Raw genomic sequence first — 17,824 nt, forward strand, 5'->3', positions numbered from 1 at the left:
TCAGACTCTTACTTTCTTAATCATGCAAAATGGCAGATTGATGTTCTATGCAATAACATATACAAGGCAGGGGTTTATTAGCCTTCTTAGATAATAAATGCCATCTGTGGATGCTCACAAATAATTTTTCATTTGGTTGTAGTGTTATTTATTTTGTCTTATTTTCATACTGTGCTCAGAGAATATTTTCCATGGAGGCCTGGTAAAATGCCAACTTCAGAAGTTATTGTACAGCATTTTTGGTCATGGTTGAAGGAAGGAACTTTATAATACTTTAATTTTATCCTTTAAAAACATAATCAAAACATTTTCACTACTTCCTCTGTATCTCTTCTGCTTTTTTTTTTTTTTTTTTTTTTTTGGCAGTTATGGACTTTCCCTTGCATGCAAATAGTTTTGTTATGAAAATTTTTCCTTGGAAAGTGTCATGTTTCTTATAACAATGACCATATCATTATTTACTCCAAGGACTGTTGGCTCAAATGGCAGAGTGACCTTAAGAGTAACTCAAGATTGGTCTTGGTGCAAATTCTGTTTTCTGTAAAATTTACAATTTCTGATTGAAGGCTTCTATGAAATACACTTCTATTTTAAAATCAAGTATCCTTTCTTAAAAGAATTCTTGAAACAGATTAATGGTGACTTCATGATTGGGACCAAAATAAAGACAAATGTCTTACTTGAATAAAATTTGAATTGATCTTTAAAAATAGAAGGGACCAAGACTCAATCTGGAAAGGTTTAAGAAGACTTAGTATATATTTAAGGGACAAAGATCATTACTGGTTTCTCTCTCTCTCTCTCTCTCTCTCTCTCTCTCTCTCTCTCTCTCTCTCTCTCTCTCTCCCCTCCGCCCCTCTATCCCTCTCTCCCTTCCTCCTTCCCTCCCTCCCTCCCTCTCTCTCCCTTTCTCCCTCTCCCCCCCTCCACCTTTGTTTTCACACTTGGTTTACCCCACCCCTTTCGAGAAGCCAACAAAACCATGAGGACTTAGGGAAAATGTATTAAAGTGTACCACAAGCTGTTAAAAAATAAACCATGTTTTGCCTCTTAGACAGGAGCCTATTCAAGTCCTTTGAAAGCATGCATTTTAACTCTGGCTCTTCCTCAAAAAAATGAGGAAAGATTCAAGTAATATATATATATATATATATATATATATATATATATATATATATAAAATATGGAGCTAAGGAATATATATATATATATATATATATATAAAATATGGAGCTCAGGAAAGAGTGACACTCAACTGTAATCACATATTGGGTTTTGACATCTGACCTTAAATTTCCTGCTTAAAACTAAAAACTCCTGTGCTCTTTATAGTGCAAAAAAGTAGGGGAGTGTGTTTTGTTAAAAATCTCTTAGGGTTTCAGCTTCTCTGGGGGAATATAGGTTTGGCATGCTTTGTGTTTGTTTCCAAAAATATATTATTTTTTGATACTGCATTTTATTTAATTCTTCGATAAGTGACAAAGTCATTAGATATCAAAATTGCATTTGTTCTACAAATTTGCCCTGATTCCACATGAAGAGGATATCATTTAAATCTGTCAGTGCTGAAAGGGGCAATATATAAGCAGACACTAATTTTTTTAAAGAGCTTACAAAAGAAAAACATTGACGAGGGAATGGTTTTGTTTATAGATGGTAGGTTGAACATATACATTTAGTTAAACTCCCTCTCTGAAACTCATAAAATGATACTAAATGTATATTAACAAAAGGCATAAACCTCCAAGCATAAAAAGAGGGGAAAGGAGATAATAGATAGATGATTTGGATACTTGAAAGCAGATAGATAGATTAAAGGCCCGGGAAAGAAAGATTTAGTCAGCAGGAAGAAAAAGCTCCGAAGGGTCCCCCCAAAAATCAGGTAACTCTGGAAATACAATGAGAGGTGTGATTAAAAATAATTGGTTCAAATCCTTTTTAAAAGGCAGGATGCCTGCTCGCTCCCCGATCCCTTTCCCTACTCTGAGCAGTGGCACGAATGTCCTTTTATTATTGACAAAACATCTCCAGAAAATAGTCTCACCTTTTAAAGATTTTGCAATTTAATTTGGCCCACCTGGATAAGCAAAGATATTCTTCCTCAACTTAAGGTCCTTAAACTTAATCATACCCGCAAAGTTCCTTTTGCCACGTAAGGTAACAGTTTTACAGGTTCCAAGGATGATAACAGGGACATCTTTGGGGGTGCTGTTATTCTGTCTTTCAAAAGGGTTTAAGAAACTGATTATCTTTAGGAGGATGTTTCAGTAATCCAGAAAAGGGATCTTAATTGCCTAAAATAAACGGAAAGGAGAGGGGGCAAATGGACTGATCAGAAATATTTTGAAAATAGTGCAGACATCACTGGGTGATTGATTGGCTATGAAGAGTATAGGAGAAGAAACATTCAAATATGATGGGTCCCTGAATGATGGAGCTATTCCTTAAGAATCAGAATCATAGGAAAAAGAACAACTTTGAGGACGCACAAACATAGTTTAGGGTATGAAATGAGTCAGGGGTGAGAAAGACTTTTAGGTGGAAGGCTCAAGACAAATCTCTGTCTGTATTGTAGATTTTGGAATTGCATACGAAATCATCATAGTAGATAAAATCCCAATGGAAAATATGTAGAGGAAGAATAGAAGAATTTAGGGCAGAACTCAAATATATTCATATTTATATTATAGGCAGAGAAAAGGAGAGTGTAGAAAAGACTGAAGGATAGATAAAGGGAAGATGAAGAATCAGGAAGCCAAGAACAAAGAGGACAGTGGGATCCTGAGGAGTGTTTATTATTAGAGGGCTAATGTTTTTGTGCCGTAGCTCTGGGCTTGTTATTTATGTAAGAAGAACATAAAATTAGATCAAGCTAACAAGTAAACATAAGTACCACAGATTGCCGCATATCCAGGAAACAAGCATTTATTGATTAGTCCCAGAGTTTCCAAAAATTTAAAACCCACTTGTTTGCTCTAAATAGGAAGATACTTTTCTATTCTTCCTACTCATTTTCTAAATAGTTTTATAAAAATGTTGTTTTCTCTTAAACTCTTCTACCATATTTAAGACAGGCACAGAAATAGATTTGTGCTAAGAACATGAAAAAATGTGAAAATTGTACAAGAAATTTGTCTGAAGAATTCAAATCTGTAGACTGGGAGGTATAATGCAAAGTTTCTACCTCCTGGCTTGCATAATTATCACTTTTATTTCTTCAAATGAGCCAAATTTTTAACTTCTCCCAAAATTACATGCCAAATCACATTAGGATGTACCTGGTTACTTCTGCTTTTAGAATCAATTGGATCATTATTCCAGGTATTGAGCACTCACTGGGACCAACATCATGCTGACAACCATGCTGACCTTTTCATTGGACCTGGTCTCTCTCTGGCTTTGCCTAAGGGTGGTGATACCTGCCAGTTCTGGGCCAAACCTGACATAGCATGTCATTCCAATTGACGCACACACATGATTTATTATGAATAGAGACATCAACAGGCATCGCAATCGAAAGCCAGCCAATATGTAATCATATTTCCCCATGTAACAGTGAAATCTGAATTAAAATAATGTAGTAAAATTGCTAAAGGGCCCACAATTTTAAACAATTGTAAAATTGTTAAAATTGTTGAAACATTTTAAACAATTATTTTTCAAAATATATAACATTATTTGTAAAGATATCGTAATGCAGAAGCCTAGCCTAGTAGTATTTGTTATTCTAGTAATTAAACTATTTTAAGTGGCAGATGTAGTGTGTTAGATTTTGTGAAAAGATTGTTCCTGTTCAAAATAGCACTTGACTTTTTTCAATGAAAAAAAAAATCTGCTTAACTGAAACTCTTTTCTAGAAAGTTACATTGATTGTCTAGAAAATTAGTAATCCCGATATTCGATATTTTCTTTTGAATTTTTATTTTTCAACAAAACTACTCATTGCAGATAATAAAGAACAACCATTATTATTATGAAGAACGACATGAAAATTGACTAAATGTGTGAATATTGAACATAAAGATCAGTCATTCAGCCCTGAAAAGAGGTGAGAGGGTAGACTCTGGGGTTGGTAGAATTTTATATGTCTAATAGCGTTTTCTGCTTGGAGAAACAATGCCTCTTCACATTGGCTGCCTTCTTCAGTCACTGCCATTCTGTTAACAGGATAGTCTACTTCAGCCATGAGTGCAGGCCATTCCCATCCATTAGATTTTGTAAATAATATTGAAATTCCAAGTTATGGCAAGTGGCATGAGTGTGTGTGTGTGTGTGTGTGTGTGTGTGTGTGAGAGAGAGAGAATATACATATGTATATATAAAGATATACATTAAGTTATATTTATATATATAAAATGTTATATATACATTGTCATATTCTTATATATTATTAATATTATTACACAATAATATTATTATATACTTATTATATACATCCATTGTATACTTATCATAGATATCCTATAACATATTCTAAGTTGAGAGCTATGCCTGTCTTAATCCTTTTGAATTATGTTAAGAAAATGATTCACTGGCCGGAATTTAAAACTCTTCAGTCTGTGCAAGCGGCGTGCCCTCTCCTCTTCTCAAACCCACCGAATCAACACATGAATTATTTTTAAAGGGAGACTAAGTGAGGATCTGGAATCTTGACAGGCCTCAGCTTGAAAGGGGTTGGAAAAGTGCAGAGGCGTCAAGGTATCACTTAATAATGCATGGAAGAGCAGGGGTCAGGGCAGAGGGATTGCAGTAAGCTTATTTCAATAGCAAAGTTCAACCATTTGAGACTCCAGGGTGGGAAGAATCTCCCAGAAATCAATTGTTCCATCCGTCCGTCCTGACAGAACCACACCAGAGAATTCCAAACCGATGAGGTGCTACTTCCTTTTGGATGGTTCCACAACTGAGGGCTGCCCCCAAATTATGCCAACTGGAATTCCTAATGACTAGTGCCCTTCAGAGTCGTGATATTGTTGTCATTTATAGATTAATTAACACCTTTCAAACCACATCATATTTCTCATTGTCAGTCAGTTATAACTAATGGGAAGAGTCTAAGCCATAAATGATTTCATTATTTAAAGTATTAAAAGGAATAAGCCAGACACATTATCCCGGCTTTAGATATGGTATAGTAGTAGGATTTGTTTCAAACGGAGAAGAACTATGTAAAAATACTCAAATGTTAAACCTAGCCCAGACTATTTAAAAATAAGAGGAAAATGAATCAGTCATATTTTTATTAGTATTAGAAGACCTTAATAAATGGATTTTTAAAAAACATGTTCATGAAAAATATTTTAATTTAAATAAGGAAAAGCAAGGGTTCCGGTATCATTATTTATGCTAAAATGTTTAAAACACAAAAAATAAGATAGTCAAGCTTTTATCTCTATCTATCACCTGTCATTTATCTATCTATCTATCTATCTATCTATCTATCTATCTATCTATCATCTATCTATCCATCTATCTACATTTATGTGCATGTGTTTATTTAAAATTTTAGAATAACTATTGCTTTATCTCCTGCACTCTCACCAGTATTTGACCTTATTTATTAATTAATTAATTTAAATAAACAGACTTAATTTTTTCATAAACCATTTTAGGTTTACAGAAAAATGGAACAAAAGATACAGTTCTCGCATACCCGCTCATTCCTCTTGGTACTGGCACTGTTAGTGTTTGGATTTTAACCATTCTAACAAGTTCATAGCAGTATCTCACTATTGCTTTAATTTGTAATTCTCCAATGACATACGATGTTTCATGCGCTATTTGTTATCTGTGTCGTTTACTTGGTGAAATGTCTATTCAGATCTTTTGCCGTGTTTTGAATGGTTGGTTGTTTTCTTGTTGAGAACTGTGATAGGCAAGCCATTAGTGATGTGGCGATGAGGTGTGTGTGTGTGTGTGTGTGTGTGTGTGTGTGTGTGTGTGTGTGTTGGCTGGGTCATTCTTTAGTCCTATGATTAGGTCCATCTTTCAGTGGGCCCCCTGTTCCCTGAGCTGTTACCTTCCCGAGTACTCCTCATTCTCCTCCAGTTTCTTAGGTGGAACAGGATGGCTAGATGGGGCTGGAGTTGAGTGTTTCCCTTCTCCCTGGTCAGTTAGGTGCTGAGAAAACCCAGTAGGTTAAGCTCTGATAAAATAGATCCTTTTGAGGACAGGCCTTGTTAAGAACAGAATGCTCTGCCCATGTTTCAAATGCTTACTTTTTCCTCCCCTTGCTGGAAGGAAGCGCAGGGAGATTTGTGTCTGACCTTCAGTGCAAGGACCTAGTGGGGTTCCTGGAGAGAAAACTCACCAAGTGTGAGCCCCATGTAAACCTGGGTCTCCATGGAATTTTGAACGCTCAGACTTGTCCGCACAGAGCCTCCTATAATTTGTCAGTTATAGTTTAGGTTTTCCTACCCTAGTACTGGTTCGCACAGAGTTTAATGCTCCTGGGTTTTGGCTCAGGTAACTTGTGATTCTTTATATCTGCCTATCGATCCAATTGTGGGGGCAGTGACTTGCCGTGTGATCATAATTCTCTGACAGAAATAAGAAGTTTTTTCTCGTGAGAAGTGAAGCAACAACCCTGAGCTCCTTACTTGCTGGGTCAGAAACTGGATATCCCCCAAATATTTGTTTTTATTGCTCAGTCCTAGAAACGTAACCTGGTCTTCCGGTGGCCTTGCTAATGGCCGCCCACTCGTACGTGCTGTTTGCATTCCCTCACACGGCTTTTCAAACCATGTTATTTTCTTGTCAACAATAATTTTTTTTGTTCTTAAATTACTAAGAACTGACAATTTTATAAAGGAAATCTTATTGTCATTGGCGTGCGTTTTCATCAATCAGCATCATTAAAATATTTTAATAATGTGAAAACCTCAAAGTAGCTCAAGATGATGCATATTTTCTCTGAGTTTTAAGATTTTCAGATTTTTATAAATATACTTGTGCCAAATATATACCTTCATATATCTATATACACTTTTATATATATTTATACATATATCCAACTGGGACATAAAAACTCACATACCACACATAAAACTAAATCTGAAACTACTAACTAACCCAAATTAGTGACCTTGTAAGTTCATGGTGAAATCATAATCATGATGTAGTAAAAAATGATAGTGTAAAATATATTCAGTTCCTGGTGAGTTGTCATTATCTTTTTTTCTATAACTGATTACTTTGATGGTTGTGGCTGCTAATTGAATTGTATTTTAAAATACATACACTTTATTTGGAATAATGAACTATGCGTGAACTATGTAGATGATGAATGACATAATTAAATATCTAGTTTTCTTTTTTATAAATGAGTTTTAAATTTCAGCAATCATATTTTCTGTTCAACTGCAGTCTCTATGTCAGCACTTCCTCTTCAAACAGTATGTTTTTCCCAGCTGGAATTTCACACCTCTACACTCACTTACTTACTTCACCAGTGAGGATAATAAATATGATATAGAGCTCGAGTTATTCACTCCCCTGGTTTGTCTTTCCATTTATAATAATAAAAAAAAAAAGTGATAACTTTACCTAAAATGTACTGAGTGTAAAAAAGCCTACTAATTAGTTGACATTGAACATGGCAAAAAAAAATGTATGTATCTATATATATCTATATATATATATATATCTCAATTCTTTCTCTGTTCCTTGGCCCCACTTATGTCATTAATAATTTACTTTTAAATATTTGATGAAAAGAAAAACATTTTTACCTAAATGACTATTTTAGGAAGCATTTTTTAGAATGCTTGCAAAATGCCATGTACATGTTCAGTCACTACCATTTTGAAAAGTCACTACATAAAAAACCAAAGCATAAGACATTATAGAGGTACTGCAAATGAACTTCCAAGCTGATACAAAATATTTAAAATATCTGTTCTAGTCTACGGCCGTGCTACCCTGAACAAGCTCGATCCCGTCTGATCTCGGAAGCTCAGCAGGGTCGGGCTTGGTTAGTACTTGGAAGCACCTAGGAAGACCAGGTGCTGTAGGCGTTAAAAATAAAATAATAAAATAAAATATCTATTTTAAAACTTAATGACCCTATCTTCAAACTTCTAATGTTCATTAATTGTCAGCTGGAATAAATTATCCAAAATCTGAATCTATGGGGCAACTAAAATTGTAAAAATGAAGACATGATATCATAGGAGGAAAGATTCCGCTTTATGAAACCCATTGAGAATCAATAGGAATACCCTCAGAAGGGAGGTGGGAGGGTCACATTCTAGGATTAAGGTGGATATACACTTTTACAATAAAAAAAAAAAGAGTAGCTAAAGTCTATGAATTTATCATTGGCAAGGGTGAGGCTACCTGTGTGTGCGTGTGCGTGTGCGTGTGCGCGTGCGTAGTATCAACATCTATGAGACAGATAGCCAGTAAAGAAACTTAGAGATGTTGAAGATTTATAGTTTGCACCACAAAGTTTTGCCATAAAAGGCAGTGATGTAACTAAACTATCGATTGCCGAATATAGCCAAAGCACACAGATCAGAGGGCTCATCTTAAATGAAAACTTAATTCTTGTAGCAAACAAATAGATCTTTACATTAAGACACACTCAACCAAAGATATTCAGCACTTCCCACCTTAAGTAATTTGGTTCAGCACTGAATAAATTGCAGGCCAAACCTCCGGAGGAGCTATGCTTTGGACTTTTAGAAAAACAAACCAAAATTATTCTGTCCACCTTGCTGATGGCACTTTTTGTCAGCCTGACCCAGGCACATGCCGGGCACTCAGCAGTCCATAAGGGTGAGTCTAAAGTCCTGTGCTCCCCTGTGACCAGTTCCCCTAGCCCTGCCATGCTTATGTCTAAACTGTTTTGATACTTGGATAATAAATAATAAGCATCAGAGTGAGTGTTTGCGCAATGATCGCAATCTGCCAGTCTCCTGAGTGCTTTGTGTGTGTTAACCCTTTTATTCTTTATGACGACTCTATGAGACAGATACCATTACTCTCACTCTTTTAAAGGTGAGCAGTCATTTAAGATCGACTCCATTGTTTTTCCCATCATGCAGATGCAGCTACTAGTAGTGTCTCCATTTTACAGATGAGCGCACGGTAACACGAGAGTTTGTTTCGCAAGCGTCACACAGGCTGGTAAGTGACAACAGTAGGGTCTGAACCTAAGCATTCTATTTCCTGAGTTCCTGTTCTTAACTATTTTAGTATAAAATCTTGATTTTGCCACTGGCCCTTGGATGTTGTTGGTTCATAAGCTCTATGGGTTTGAATTTCAGCTTTTCTAATGGACTTGATTTGGCTTTTGGTATTTTTTTTCCTATTTGAAGCCCATTAAATACCATCCTCTTGAAAAATACCATTATTTTTTGTTTGTTTGTTTGTTTGTTGTACAATCATCAGTGAGTACGAGTGTCTGTATTTGTGTGCTCGTGTGTGTGTATGTGGGAAAGTGACGTTGGGAAAGGTACGGGATTTTGGAAAGCTACCTGTTACAAATACCAGGAATTCTAATAAACAACAGTTTCAGGGCGTATCCAATCTTTCACAGTCCAGGATCAGACACAGGAAGCCCTTAAACATTGTCTTGATGTTATTTTCCTCTCAAAGCAAGGAAAGCTGCAAATTTCACCAGGCACGCACAGACTACCTGATGTGTCTGAAGCTGAGAGTTAGACATAAACTCTGGGAGAAAGTTCTGTCCCAGTGGGAGAATTATTTAAGGCTCTATGAGTGGTTAAATAATAGTGTACAAATAGAGAATTTGGATATTGTTATCCAGCTTCAAAATTTGCATTGTTTTATATGGTTTTCCTTTTCAGTTTTACTCACGATTCATCACCCAGTCAGAGATCTGCAAATTCAAATCTCAGTAAGCACAATAGCAGAAAAATGTCTGTACCTGTAAGCTGTAGCTTACTATTTCTATCAAGTTGATTTTTTTTTCCTTATGCTTAGGTGAAAATAAAGTAAAAGAAGCCAGGTGATGATGTTTCAGGTGATCTGAAATAATGAAAATGCGATAGTTTTCTGGCATTTATAAAATGTTTGAAAGGTGATTCAAAGCTGAAATACACATATACAGAAAAATATAGCTTAGCATTTTAACAAGATAATTGCATTATAATTAACCTCTATTGAGCACTTAATACTTTTTAGGCATTATTCTAAGCGCTTTATATTCTTAACTCATTTAGTCTTTATCACAAGCTTATGAGGGAAATTTGATTAGTCCTGTGTTAAAGGTGAGATTGCACTTGCTTTGCTAAGATGGGGAAAGTCGGGATCATGCTGAGCGAAATAAGTGAGACAGAAAAAGTCGAGAACCACGCGAGACAGAAAAAGTCGAGAACCACATGATTTCATTCATATGTGGGATATAAACGTGAAAGCAACAAATGAACAAGGCAAACAAACAGAGACTCGTAGACACAGACAACAGTTTAGTGGTAACCAGAGAGAAGGAGGGGGGGAGGAGTTAGATAAGGGTGAACAGGGTCTAATATATGGTGACAGAAGGTAGTTTGACTTTGGGTGGTGAACACACAATGCAGCGTTACATATGATGTACTATAGAATTGTACACTTGAAATTTATATAATTTTATTAATCAGTGTCACCCCAATTAATGGAATAAAAAAATAGATAAATAAACTCAAACAGCACAGCACAGAGTTCATGCTCTTAACTACTGTAGCTCCAATTTCCTCTTTGGAAGACGTCACACATCGATGTTCGGGGAAAGACCTGTTCCCCACGCTCTAGCTTTCCATAAAGGGGAAGGAATATGGACATTTGGAGGCAGTGCCTCCAGCCAGCCTGTGCCTTTGCTCACTCCTGCTGGGGACGCCATGAGTGACTTGCTGACTAACCGGTGACCCCAGCAGCAGGAACTCAGGTCCCTGAACGCAGCCCCTCTGGGCTCGTTCCTCTTCAGAGCTAGCCCCCACTGCTGGACATTTTCCCTCTCTGCCCCTCCAGGTGGTGAGCTTGTCTGCTGTGCAGGAGGCCGGAAGTGTCCAGTGTTCATGCTGGTACTGATGTGGGATAAAAAAGGAATAGCGGACTCTTCTAAAGCTGTATTTTCCAATCAGCTTGGTTACTGATGTTGTGCTTTTCATGGGCTTAACACCTGTTTCTACTTCTCAGTTGGTTGCAAACTTGGGAGGGAAGGAAAGGGTCCTGCAACATATTGCACTTTCACCATGGTTCTCATGTCCTTGGTCGGGCTCATGCTTCTGGACCAGGCACACCTGCCATTGCAGTGGCAAAACCAAATATTTGTGTGTGGGTTTAGGGGTAAGATGGCAAGAAGCTCGTTGGACGTGTGTGGTTCAGCTTAGCTCAACAGAGCTCCCCATTGGCCCAGAGACCCTAATGAGAGCCGGGTGATCATTTTCCAGGTGAATTCTGTGTGTTTAATTTCCTCAGGGACCTCAAGGGTAGAGCAGGATGGAGAGAGCCATACATCTGTCTTCCTCAGAGACAGAGAGGAAAAGGTGAGTGTAACTGGCATGGAGAACAAGCAAGGTTCACTCGTTTCTTTTGCTGCCTTTAAATCTGCTCAGTGGGAGGACAGGCTTCCTCTGCCCCACAGATGCTGAGGGATGAAATCCTAGGCATTTGAGCTTATTGTTTATTGTTTAAAGCATGTGTTTAATACTCACTCTTATATAGTAAAAATTTCTATGGTCACTTTAAGTAGCAAACAAGTCTCGATTTAGTAATAAAAATTATTCATTATGATGTATTAGTTTATACTCCAATATTTTTTTAAAGGAAAGATTTTCTCTTTACCCAGTCGAGGCTGGCAGCACAGAGCCTCTGCCTTTTCAGAAAGCTGAGCACAGTCTCTCTTTATTGCCACCTCCTTACCACGCCCTGGTTGCTCTTTTGGACGCAGGGTTTGTGCAGAGAGTGAAGTGGAGGACAAAGAGATGAGAAAGGTTCTTATCTAACCAGTAATGGGAATATGGTTTTCATCCTCTGTGGTCTTGGTAGGTGCTCAATCCCATCTCCTTCTATCCTGGGGGCTTCCCGAGTGTCACAGCATTCCCCATGGAATATTCAATTGCACTCTCCATGATGTGGGCAACACATCTTTCTCTGGTCATCAGAACTCCCATCAGCCTCTGATTACGGATGGGCCTTTTATACCAACTCTCACTGTTAGTCCTATCGTCCTTTTAGGTGGTCTTTTTAGAGTGGCAGGTAACTGTCTCTGTACGGTCCACTTGTAGATCATGAGAAAGACTCAAGCGTTATTGTAGGATTATACCTAATTGCAACACTGCCTGGGCTCTCTTTTCCTGTCCTACTGTTTCCAAGTGGTAACTACAGATTCATGCTTTTAAAAATCCTTCAGCATTTGTCAGGCACATGTCCACTGTGGACCTTCTAACTCCTGGAATCTATCTCGAACTCTCTGAGTGGCTCGATTGAATCTTATATCTTACATTGAGGGGCAAAGAGTTTGAATGAAGGATAGACTCCCATTACATCACCAGCTTCCAAAGAATTTGTTTAGAAAGGGAAAAAAAAATCTCTTATGATGACCACAACCTTGGCCATTTTATATACTCGATATGAGTGATTTTATATATATATTTGATAGTCTCACTGTTTCTCAGCCACCTACTTTAAATTACTTGTAAGGATGCCTGTGTTATCCCTCCCTTTGGTGGCTCGATGAACACATTCAAGTTAACATCCAGTTTTACGAGCTTGCTCCATTTGAAGGCAGAAAAATAGAAGAGAAAAAAATAGGAATGTTTTTTTCTTCAGAAGCAAACACAGGTATTTCAGACAACTATGACTCCCTTTTTCTTATCCCAAATGGGAGGATGAGCAGAGATAAAGAAAGAAGATGGCAGCTTCCTCATCAGTCATTCTGGGCTGAAACTCCCTCCTATGCTGAGATAAAAGGGCACCAAGCAGCTGGGCAGACTAATGGTTTCCTTCTCGGTAGCCATTGTCCCCCTTTCTTCCTAACAAACCTGATTTTGACAGAGGCAGCAATAGCCCAGTTTAGAAAAAATACATAAAATAAACTCTGCATTGCTTAAATTTATTTGTGTATAGGGCGGTGAATAAAATCTAAGTGGTACTTGTTGACTGAGTTTCTCGGAAAACTTCTTGAAAGAAGAGCCTACTCAACCATTGACACTTCCCTCCTTCCTCCCTCTTACCGTCATTTCCTTCCTTCCTTCCTTCCTTCCTTCCTTCCTTCCTTCCTTCCTTCCTACCTTCCTTCCTTCCTTCCTTCCTTCCTTCCTTCCTTCCTTCCTTCCTTCCTTCCTTCCTCCAGACTTGGAATACTAACTTGTCACTAGAGTTGGCCAACCAACTTGCAACAATAATTTAACAACCAAAAGACTCATTAAGACCTGAGCTGCAAACATTGCTTCCAGACTTCTTGTTATAGGAGAAGAATTTGTTTAAGTCAGCTTTTTTAGGTCTGTGTTACAACTAAATCTGCTTCTTAAACTATGTACCAGCCGTGGGACTTCAGGCAGGTTCCATAATTTCTCTAAGCCTCAGTTTCCTTATTTGCGAATTGGAGATATTACCATCTCAGAAAGATTTTGAAGATTAGAAGGTATCATACATAGAGAGTATTTAGTACCGTTTCTGGTGTGCTGTAATGAGTAAGTGTTGAATAAATGTAATTTATCATGATTTATCCTCCTGTAAACATGGATATTCCATAAATCCAAGTCAAGAAAATATAAGCTGTTATTGAGGAAAACAGAAGATCTTAAGAAATCACTGCAGCTGTCTTGGAGTTTTCTTGACCAAATCTGATTGCTAAGATTTGGAAGGAATGAAGATATAACTAGTTAATAAGGTTTGAAGTCAGCCAAATACACATTAGATAATTTGGTATAACTAAAGTGGGTTCTTCAGATGAAAGAAACTCATATATTTTTTAAAAATGTAGAGATTATTTGAATTTATTCTAGGTCAAGGGGATTTTGTCATTTTCATACTTACTCTTGTGATTACAGACATAATGTTCCCAAGTTTTATTTATAACTAAACATTTCGCATTCCAACAATATACAGTGCAACAGATGGTAACCCCTTTGGTTGTGGCCACATAAATCAAAATATATGCGTGTGTATACATGTGTGTCCATGAATATAAGCCTGTGATGTTTTAGTTTGTGATGAGATCACCTGTCTATTAAACCTTAACACAGGCACCTTATGAAAGAAGGCATGAAATGCAAGGGAAGATGGTGAATGTTTATAAACTCTTCATAGTCACCCATCACAGCTTAAGCAAATATTTTATCCTTAGATTTTATTATTACTTTTATGTCTTTAAATTTTTCCTTGACTCTTCATCTGGTTTCATATTCCTCCTGGAGTTCTACTCTGGAAACTTCAGGTCCAAGATTTTATACTTTCTATCATCTTGGAGTGAAAAGGTTTTAGAGACTTGCTTCTGCAGAGCTCCCTCTCCTCAAGCACTGCCTAAGCCTTGATCTGGCATCTCACTAGGTAACTTGTCTATATTTGGAAGAGATTTTAGTGAAAAATGTCACACATCACCACCAAGAACTTGCAGAAGTTCCCATATGTCCCTTTTTTCACCTGTAGACCTACCCAGAGTCATGTACGTGGATACTCAATTCTTTCATAATACACACACATACACAAAGATTATAACTCAGTTATTAAATCTTTATCAACGTAGTACTTATGTTCTCTTCAAATGACAATTTGAATTTTCTATTGACACATAAGTTACCATATGAAAGATCATGGTATCTGATTCTAGAAAACTCTGGCCAGGACCCATGGACTGGACCCATGGCACGGTCCACCACATGGATGTGCCCCCAATGCAGTCATACGAGGCCCTTTACTGGTCTCGGTTAATTCTCTACTGTAAAAAAACTCTTAATAGTTTTGAACGTAGGGCTCAGCATTTTCATTTTGCACTAGGCCATGAACATTATATAGCTTATTCTGGGCTCAGTATTTGACTTCTTCTATTTAGATGAAACTGTAATTTCTGGTATCAGTTGATTTTCCAGAGACTAAGTCTTTTGGCAGCCCTGTTTCCCAGTGGAGTTTCCTCTTCATTTCAGGAATCCAATATTACATTAGCAAAGAAGTCTCTAGGGTTTTAGATTTATACCAGTGTTTTATAATTGACTTTGTCTTTTACAGTAAAAATAAAGTTTGTGCATCTTCATATTATTTAAACCTACTATGTATGTGGAAACATAATTTTATTGACACACTCTCTTAACTTACATAAACCATATTTTTCTTCTTTCTTCTACACAGTTAAGAGTCATGATTAATTGCTACTCAAATCTTAACATATACCAATATGATCAATGTTTTAAAAAAGATAATGGGAAGTTTTTTCATGTGATTTAATTAAATCTCTTCGATTCAGAGTCTAAATACATTGTGTGAACTGAGATTAAATTTGGATCCTGGAAGTTTCTGTATTTTTGAATTATATAATATTTGAAAGATAATGGCTAACATGCTAAATATAATTTTTTAATATACAGAGCACAAATATTATTAGGTATCAAGAAAGCAAATATTGTTAGAGATTGTTAGGTTGTTAGATATCAAGGTCAATTGCAAGGTTTTATTTTCTCTCAACTGGTTTTTGAGTGAGGTAGATCTGTTTCTTGGAAAATATATAGTATAGATCAATATCACTAATATCATGCAGGTCCACAGTGACCGAGGCTCTGATATTCTAAAGAATACAAAGGAGTTGATATCATTTAGTTTCCTGGGTTTCTAATTTTTAAAAAAGTTTCAGTCAATAGCAATTAATGTGAAAGAGCAGTTAAGGTAAATCGGTTATTTAAAAGAACTACATTTATTCACAGATCTTTCCAGTGAAACACATTCCAAACTAATGTGGAAAAGAAGTGAGTAAAGCTTTACATGTACGTGCCGTATCACACTTTTAAGAACTACTGTTTTTTATTTTATCCCAAAATGTGTTTACTTGCCTTTTGCTTTCCTTTCTTTTTTTTTTTTTTTTTTTTTTTTTTGGTTTTTATGTAAACGTTTTTAACATTTCCTTTTAAGCTCTTTCTATTTTTTATGCTGTATCCAGTGCATGTTAGTTTCTCACATATGTGACAGTTTTTCGGTTTTGTTCATTTCCCCTCTTTTTCCCTTCCTAATCCGCTTCCAGTGAGCTTCACCGTTTTGACTAATTCATCCCCTGACAACTTCTCACGTGCAAAAATTAATAATTTTTGCTCTCCCAGAAGGGAGATAAAAGGCAGATGTTTGTCATCCCTAAGACCATAATTCCCTTTGTTTTCCCGTCAGAAGCTTCGTTTAGCTATCACTTACAGTTCATGTTAAACATTCCCCATGCCACGCCCACATGAAGCAAGAGTCTGATCTCATGCTCTGTGATCTCTAGTTGACCTTTATGATACGCTCATTCTCCAAAAAAAGTCTTTCTTTGTTCGATCTGATGCTCCCACTGAGCATCCGACGAAAGCCACGACTTCTATGTCATTTACAAACACTACATGCAATTTCAGGAGGTTCCCAGGCCCCCGAGGCCCATTCGTGAACTAAACACTATGAACACCTGCTCTAATTTATCAGTTTTATTTTATGGATATCGCACTGTGTATAGTTTTTCTAGAATTGCTCAGTTTTTGTTACCAGCCTTTATTCTCGGCTCTGCCACATCCTTCTTGTGAGAATGCCCTGTCATTTTCAAGTTCCATTTCTGTCATCCCTTAATTCTGGGCATAGTCGTGTCTTATTGACTTCTTATAAATAAAACATAAAATAGATATACCCTTATTCAGCCAGTATGAGTTCAGTGTCTTGTATATGTTAGGCATCATAGGGTGTGTACCACTAAACCCAAAAGGATTTACCCTTAATAATTATATTAATTTTAAATGATAAATACCGAAATTGTTAATGGATAATATTAATTGAATATATTTTATTTCCCAAAAACTATTGTAAGTATGTTATTACTATTCTTCATCCTTTTTTTTCTTTTTTCTTTACTTTTTTTCCTCCTCCTCCTCCTTCTCCTCTTACTTCTTCCCCAACAGAGAAGCTAAAATAAGTTGCAAGAGGTTAAGTAAAACTTACTCAAGGGCACAACTAGAAAATAAATGGAGCTTGGCTTCAAAGGCAGATTTCTCTGACGTCAGAGGCACTTCTAATGTAGTCAGGCATAAGTCTCCACCTCTCACTCAGCATAATTGTAGAAATATCTTTGGATGGATGACTTTACCCATTCACTTATTCATCTACATACACATGAAATTAATACAAGGCAGGAAGAGAGAACATTAATAAGATGAATATGAAATTTTGTGAGAATTAGGGGAAGCCAGGAATTGAATTTTTTTTCATGGAAGAAGTGCAATTTGAAACATGCAGTGACTGATACCTGAGACTTAATAGAAAATAGTATGGCAGAACTGGGAATCCTGAGGAATTCACAAAAACGTATGCATAAGCAATGACTGGCAGTTTTTCTTGGCTAGAATAGAAAATGTGGAAAGCCGAATTAGGAGGGAGTAGAATTGTTGGAAAGAGTTGTGGGTCAGATACAAGAGAATTCTGAATTCCAGGAACAGGGGAAGGAGCTTATTTTAGCACTAGTGAAGGATGGAGGATTTTCAACAGAAAAGAAACATAATCGGAACTATGTTTTTAGAAGGTGGCTCTGGCTGACCAGGAACAGGAAGACCAGCAATGAGCAAACACTGGAGATAGACATTCATCCTTTTGGTTGGGTTTATAAAATTCAGACATTAGTAATCACCTTCTTTCTGGGAAGAGCCCTGTTCATGGGATC

The 17,824-nt window shown here is 36.8% G+C and overlaps 1 pseudogene; it reads left to right on the plus strand.

The window, feature by feature from the left end:
* Window positions 1-7,902: 7,902 nt before the first annotated feature.
* On the plus strand, window positions 7,903-8,015 carry LOC118614320 (annotated as a pseudogene).
* The last annotated feature ends 9,809 nt before the right edge of the window (window positions 8,016-17,824 follow it).

Source organism: Rousettus aegyptiacus, unplaced genomic scaffold, assembly GCF_014176215.1.
Source record: "Rousettus aegyptiacus isolate mRouAeg1 unplaced genomic scaffold, mRouAeg1.p scaffold_m13_p_2, whole genome shotgun sequence".
Lineage (NCBI taxonomy): Eukaryota > Metazoa > Chordata > Mammalia > Chiroptera > Pteropodidae > Rousettus > Rousettus aegyptiacus.